General features: G+C 42.0%; 1 long non-coding RNA gene across 1 annotated transcript; it reads right to left on the bottom strand.

The window, feature by feature from the left end:
• Nucleotides 1-5024: 5024 nt before the first annotated feature.
• On the bottom strand, nucleotides 5025-6666 carry LOC123041228 (uncharacterized). The gene is made up of 3 exons (XR_006418429.1): nucleotides 6298-6666; nucleotides 6012-6214; nucleotides 5025-5094 (listed from the first exon to the last, which is right to left on the bottom strand). It is a non-coding gene; the product is annotated as an uncharacterized lncRNA (long non-coding RNA).
• Between the last annotated feature and the right edge of the window lie 1329 nt (nucleotides 6667-7995).

Raw genomic sequence — 7995 nt, 5'->3', positions numbered from 1 at the left:
GCCGCAGCCGCCGCCGCCGCACACCCCGCCGCCGGAGCCGCCCCGCCCCGCCGCCTCGTGTCGCCGCCGCCAACGCCTGTAGCCGCCGCCGTTGCACCAACCCACCCCGCCGCCCCTCGCCAGCCCCGCCGGAGCCGCCCCGCCCCACCGGAGGACCTCGCCGGAGGTACCGCCCCAGCCGCCGCTGACGTCATTTTTTTTGAGAAAAACCAATTCATTTTTTTAATAAAACCCTAGTTTATTATTATTTTATTAGATCGGTTTTTTTTCAGTTTATTTATTTAGCGAGCGTTCGCTCGCTCGTTCGTTTTAACGAACGCGTTCATCGTTTAGATCCAGATAACGAACGTTCGTTCGTTAATCTGTTCGTCATTTTTTTTTCTTGGATTTATTCCGCGATTTTTCCGATTGTGATTTTTGATCCGATTTTCGTTTTAGTTTATGTTTTCGCTCGTTTATCAGAATTAGGCGATTTAAGCGCCTAGAGTTTCGTCTCGAAACCCTCTTTCTGAATAATCTACTCAAACAAGTTTTTGCTTCTGTAAAATTTGACTTAGGTCCAGATTAGTAAACGAAGCTTGTTTCTTTCGCCGTTTGAGTTTTGTTTCTTCGTTCGATTTGATTCTTTTTGCAAACTGGAGTTCTTAAGTTGAATTTTCTGGTTAGATCTCTTATTTGAGTTTTACCTGTGCATTAGATGAGTACTTATTGTATGCTTGTTTGTTTGTTTGCTTGCGATAGAGTACCCGGATTGTGCCGCTTGCTACTTCGAATCCCTAGGTTTCGCGGATCATCAGCAAGGCAAGTAACACTTTGATCATACTTCTTTATTACCCAGTTTTTATTGCACTAGTTTAATCCTCAAACAATTACATGATTAGGATCTGATTAATATGTGGGTTTTGGGAAGTGGATGAGGTAGTACCTATTACCTGTATTATTATCAAACCTTTGGGAGTTACTTCTACGTTTGCTTATTATGGCATGCTATGCTAGTAGACATGGATTGGGTGAGTGTATCCATGACAGATGTGAGATTGTTCATTAATGGTTTATTTAAGGTGGCAACTTTAATACACATCCGGGTGGATTGAGGTACCTGGGTATTCCAGGATTGCCTGTTTGTTTTTAGACCGCCACCCAGGCTCAAAGGGACCATAAGATTATTCATGCTAGAAACTTCCGTGTGCAGCCACATGCTATTATGGGCTCTAGCATAGTTGACTAAGTCGTGCAAACTCTTACAGTGGTAGACTAGCAAATGTAGGGGATGTAGGTTGGTACGGTCTACCCATCGTAAGGTGCTAGCACTTCTGAAAGACTATGTCTCGGTCATCCGTTTCTCAAACACCATGTAGTGCGAGAATTCCAACGGAGGAGATCGAGTCTTCTGGGAAAAGTGCGCAACCTCTGCAGAGTGTATAAACTAATCATGATTAGCCGTGTCCCCGGTTATGGACGTTTTGAGTATCTAGTACTTGGATTATCCTGTGAATCTCAACACGTTACTCTAATTAATATTGTTGGGTTTGTTTAATGATGATGTTACTTAATTGAGATTGAGAATGCTGTCAACCATTCTCAATGTTTAACAACCACCATGATAGTTAAATAAATGTATTCCTTTGCAGTAGGGAAAAATTGGCTTTATGCAAAACTGTAACCATAGAGCTTTCCACCAGCCATATATGCATGTAGTATAGCTTTATTTCTTTCATTACTCTCTATGTGTTACTTTGCCAACATATTCCATGTGCTGACCCGTTTTTGGGTTGCAACGTTCATGTTGCAGACTTTTCAGACGACAAGTAAGATGCCTTAGGATCATGATTCTATACTCAGTGATGCCGTTGGAGTTGATGGACTCAGTTATCTTCCAAGCCTTCCACTGTTATCGTTATTAGATGGCCTTAAGCCATATTTATTGTAATAAGCTCTCTTTGGAGACAATCGATATAATAAGTGTGTGATTGCTACTCTGTTATAAATCCTTCAAGTACTGTGCGTGTCAGTATTACTGATCCAGGGATGACACTGATGCACCGAGATCAGACTGTTTGAGGTCCGGTCGCTACACGGTTACTATAGTAAGTTCGTGTGTGATAGTGGGCAGACATGTATCACGTACATCCAAGAACAAGGGCCCACGTTTCGAGCTTCCAATGCATGGCATAAAATTGATCCAAAAGGACTGTTTGCGATGAGACACAACAAAAACGGGGCTTTGTGGGCCCAGAACCATCAATAAATTTTGACTTTGTTTCTCCTCACATTGCAGATTACAATGCAATAAGTAATTGCAAATCTGTTCACACAGATCAAACTTATATGTGTTCACACTTAGCACCTGGCTATAAAAGCTACCCAGTCAAAAATTACTTTACATTTCCTCTCCTCATCACCTACAAAACTGGTCTTTCCTGTCAAGTCATTCCACCATGACCGGTAGGAGGAGTTTCATGTGGGCATATAACCAGGCAGCAAAGACCAAGGCCGCTGAAGCACTAGAGAGGTCCCGTCGTGAAGCAGCAGCCGCAACAGAGAGGTCCCGCCATGAAGCGGCAGCCGCAGCCTCAGCAGAGATGTCCTGGCGCGGCGCGGAGCCCTCGAACGAGCTCTCACGAGCATGCGAGGGCTCTCACAAGCGCACTCGCCGCGTCAGCGATCGCGATGAGCTGGCGTTGCTGAAGTCCTTGGCCGGCAATGATGACATTCTTGCTGGCCTCATTAAGCAGAAGGAGCTGGTCGACGGCTTGATGAAGCTGCTCAAGATCAGCGATGCCTCAGTTGACAAGGCGACCGGCCTCGTCGAGCAACTCATGGGTGACAATGCGAAGCTCCTCAAGGCGCTTACCGAGAAGGAGGAGGAGGCTGTTGGTTAGAAGATGTTGCACGAGCAGAGCTAATGTGTGACTTGAGGAAGATCCGGATCGAGCGCGAGTAGGAGGTGGAGGAATCCGTGGCTGCTTTCAAGTAAAGCCGTGAGGAATTGAGGATGGAGCTGGAGGATGTCATTGCCCGGCGATCCATCGAAGAGTAGATACAGTAGCGATCTACTCCCTCCGTTCCGATTTACTCGTCGTGGTTTTAGTTTCAATTTGAACTAAAACCACGACGAGTAAATCGAAACAGAGGGAGTAGATCGTTGTCTATGATTTCCTTCTTCTCTTACCTCCGTGTCTTCTAAACTTTGCCGCATGTGGCATTTAAAATTATCCAAAATATGTAAGACAATTATTATCTGCGCCATTGTAAATTTGTCGTCGTACTATCCGTTGCCATTTTATTTGTCGTCCTATTATCCGTTGCCCTATGTGACAATTTAAATTAGGCCGGAATACGAGTTGAAAACACGAACAAAGCGAATGCTGTCATCGGATCACAACCAAATACCCTTCGTCCACCCCTAAAAAAACCTCCGTCCAGGCGCTTTAATTAACCCATTAATGGCGAAGTTTTGAGCGAGGCAGGCTGCGGCTGGTGCATGGAGGTCAAAGAGCTCGCTTCCCAGTGAACATGGGCGGCCTTGGTGCTGGCACGTGTCCCGTCGAGCCTGCGAGGTGGACGGGATGCACGCGTCCCGTCGATCTAGCGCGGTGGACTGCTCGCACGCGTCCCGTCGAGCCTGCACACCGGACTTCACACGCTCGTCCTGTCTAATCAAATAGCTGCACGCATGCCACTGAGTATGGTTAAATATTTACATGGTTCATATGATAAAACCGTTTGTGATATGTCACGACCCAGATTTGGTAAAATCCAAGTCTCTATGCTTACTGTGCTATCCCTGGGTCATAGCTAGCACACATAGTAACAAGAATGAATATCAATAAAACATACATCATTTTACTACAACGGTAGATCCATAATTAAGAAAATACATACCATTGACACAGCTCAATGCTGACACATAATACAGCGGAGTAATACATAGTTGCTAAGTTAGGGCTCCATTAACGCCACTGGGCTCGTTGAGTGTAGACCATAACCCTATCGTCTCTTAATCTGTTGAGATCTACACATGACAGGTGCAGGTAAGTACGTGGAATGTACTCGCAAGTTGCAAAGGAAAATTTAACAGAATATATATGCAGGGCAGTATTGGTGGAGGTTTCCGTTGCATAAAGCCAATTTTCTCCTATACTAAATTTTATAAACCCCTTTTAAAATAAAAATAGTTTTTAGTATAAAAGGTAGGAGTGAGACACTTGGATATACGCACCAGTGCTCATTCTCCAAAATAGTTTAAAACATACATAAGGTTGAGGTGAAACACATTCCCTGTGCTCAATCCTCAACTTTAACCCTTAAAACAGACTTTTTGAAAAGAGAGGGGAGATTCTTCTTCAGTCAAAGTCTTCAATTGCTCAAAATTGCCCATAATTAGGGGCACGGCTAATCGATTAGGTTAAACCCTCTACAGAGGTCGTACACGTTCCCCATATGACACAACCAACTCCATTTACCGTTACACACTTGGGTGTACGACTAGGAGGAGATTGTGACGAAACCTTTCCGTAACAGCCCCATATACCGCCAAGTCGCCCGCAACTTCTGCACCAAGGCCTCTCTCCGATGACGGTCCTGGGGCAGGGTTTCCCGTTAGTACTAAGCTAAGCCAGAGCCCATAGTAGCATGTCCCCTAGACGGCGATCCCCACAAAAAACATGTGTGCAAGACCACAGTCGGGCGCATTCACTGCAAGACCCCAATGGCGCAATCACTTGTAGACGCTCCCGTCAATACCATTCCGCCCAAGGAGTAGAAGTAAAATAGTATATAATTTTGTTTTTCAAAAGTTGTCACAAAACGTTGCCCAAAAGAAGGCAAGTTTATATGTTTAAAACTTGTTTGATTTTCAACCCACCCATTTGTGCAAGCGCGGCCAAGCATGGTAGTAAGTCTTGAACCTAAGGCTCTAGCTAATAAAAATAATTTGCAAACTTTTGTAAAACATGCATAATATTACATTTAGAGAGATATGCATAATTTAAATAATATAAGTCAGAGTATGATCAAATTGCAACTTGCCTTCAATTTCACAGTCACAAGGTTCTACCTTCTCATAGAATTCACCTTCGCACTCATCGCAATCTAACACGATAAATAACTCAAGTAAAATTCGGCATATCCACATCACATAACAATGATTCAAGCAAGCATTCAACACATAATAAAAATCCAAATGAATATCCAAATAACAACACAAATTATTCGATTGCCACTATCATAATTTCTAGGGCATGGTTAGGGTTGATATAGGATCAGGTGTGGTATTGGAAGAAAATATGACATAGTCATATTCTAGGGTTGGTTAATATTGATACTAAATGAGGATTTGGTTTGAAGGGTTGTGACACCGGGTTCTACGACAAAGTCTATAATGGGTTCGAACGAAATATTTTGACTGGTGTTGAATGGAATGGGTATGGCATACGTTCAAGATAAAAGAATTAAATTCTTAGTCTTGTAACTCCAAATTTTGTAGTGGTTTCAAATGACCAGAGAGGGTTTCTAGGAATCCATCTAAGAGATTGAACCTATAGTCAAATTTTATTTAAACGAGGTTATAAAACGATGATCAAAGAAGGTCAAACTACGGTGTTGATGTTAAAACATCAACTAAACATTCCTAAAAAATTATGCAATGAGTTCTAACAGAAAGTTGAGGTCCTAAGGCCCAACTTTCATATATAAAACATTTTTATATGATTTATAGAATAAAAGATATAGTAAAAGTACTCATTTTACCATTCAAATAAAAACTAATGTTTAAATTTCCCAAAAGTGACATTTCAAAATTTTATAATAAACTAGATGTTCTCAGCAATCCGGGGATATATTATTTGTCAAATTTGGATAAGCGGTTGAAGAGATATGATTTTTTGAAGTTTGGATATTTTTCTGAAAATGTATTACGGGATCAAAACTGATCTGCCACGTGTCATGCTGTGATTGGTGGACGCCCCTCCACCTAAGAACACGGTTTCAAAGAATGGCTGAGTGCTCACCGTGAGGGTTTGCCGGAGTTGGACGGCCCGGCGCGGATTTGACAAACCGAAGGTCTTGGAAGTAGCGGACAGTGGAGAGATGGGGATGGAGAATTTCATGGACTCCGTAAGGATCTCAAGAGCTTTCTCCTTCACTCGACAGGAGCGACTGAAGTTGCGCAAGGCGGCGGTGAGGCTCGGTCCTCGCGGTTCTCCTTCTCCTGCTGCGAATTAGAGAGGGGAAAGGGGTCACAGAGATGAGCATCAACAATGGGAGAGAAAGTGGAGGTGTTGGGGCTTGGGCTACCTCGTTCGCGACGGAATCCTCGTCGGACTTTGATGCTATTGTCGAACTCCGGCGAGCAATTGCTCGCGTAGTAGAGCGAGACAGAGAGGGGTTTCGGGCTTAGGGATGGATAGATATGTTGTGCTTTCCGGGGTCCTATTTATAGGGGAAGAGGGGGTCGGTTCGGGGAGATCAAGGGAACTCACCGTGGCCATTAATGGTTGATTGTGCATGTACGTTTCACGGATCTGTTCGTTCAATTAAAGCAACGAAGTTGAGTTTTAATTCCCTGAATGGGTTCTCCTGGCATTCCTCTTTAATTTTCGTGTTGGTGGAAAGTCGAAAGAATGTCTGTGGTTAGCACTAGAGGGAGAGGAAGAGGTGGAGGTGTCATGCGTGTCTCTCTGTGTTCCTGAAAATTGAACGAACAGAGATAGAAGAAGACCAGCGCATGGGTTTGCGCTAAGTGAAAGAGAGATGGGCCTTAGTGGGAAAGGTAGCCCAAGGGTAAAAAAAAAAGATAGATGGGCTGATAGAGAAAAAGCATAACTAATAACAATATTAGACTAGATAATCAATGAATAAATTGCTCGCTCTCTCAGAATTGTTATTTAGATCTTGTTCACATATTCCGTTTGATTATTTCTAGCCTAGGAAAAGTGATTTCATAAATAAATAAGCAATAGTTTTGTGTACGTACATGTTTCGATAATGCACTATGGGCTGCATAATTTTACCAACATAGTTCTTAGCATCTTATGAATGCCAAAAATTCCAAAGAAGAAACATTAAATACTTCCAATAATAATTCTGGAGAAGTCATATTATCTCCTCACATATTTGGTGGAAATCAAATAATCACTAAATGCAAATAAGTGTTAACTTCAAAGAGAACCTCCAAATTCCAAAGAACTACTAATAGTTAGTTAGATCCCTTACGAAACATTTGTCCACATATTTGAGAAAGTCATTTTATTCTCACTCCGTAATTTTGAATGTGTTTTCAAATATTTCATAGGAGTCCGCAAGAGAAGAAATCCAAACTTGATTTTTTTTTAAACAAGACTCAAAAAGATTTTAATTTACCCTAAAAATCATAACATTCCACTCGATGATAACAAATATTAACATTCCAAAATTTGGAAAATTTTGGGATGTTAAATGATATTAACGTGTCAGCTTATTGTTTCAAAAAGGACTTCGTTGGCTACTAATGTGTGCGCCTCTTTTCAAACTGGACGATTTTTTTACCACGGCATATATGTGCCATGTCATGAAACCAGGCCAACTTTCATGTTTCTGGGTGAGTTTTTGATTTATTAGGATTTAAAAACCGAGATTCTCATGTTTCAGGACGGCAACAAGTTTGTAATTCATTCTCATTCCTTAAATGAGACCTAAACATGCACCCAATGACACATGTACGATTTCTCACCCATTTTGTGCTTGTAGTTCAAATTTGAATTATGGACTACATTTAATGCATAGAAAACTTAATTAGTAATATATACAATGGCCATACGAACCCTAAACATGTACCCGAAGGACACATGTACGTTTTTTCTAGCCATTTTGGTGCACTAGAGCATGTATTTGTAGTTCGGATTTTAATTATGGACATTAAATGCCTAGAAAACACAATTGATGAATAAAAAGGGTCAAACGAACCGTGAATAATTTCAAAGTTCAGTGCGAATCTCCCGTTGTTCCGTACGTGTT

This window comes from Triticum aestivum, chromosome 2B, assembly GCF_018294505.1.
Source record: "Triticum aestivum cultivar Chinese Spring chromosome 2B, IWGSC CS RefSeq v2.1, whole genome shotgun sequence".
Taxonomy (NCBI): domain Eukaryota; kingdom Viridiplantae; phylum Streptophyta; class Magnoliopsida; order Poales; family Poaceae; genus Triticum; species Triticum aestivum.
The sequence above is the reverse complement of the archived record's forward strand: the minus strand, read 5'-3'. Positions and strand labels throughout refer to the sequence as shown.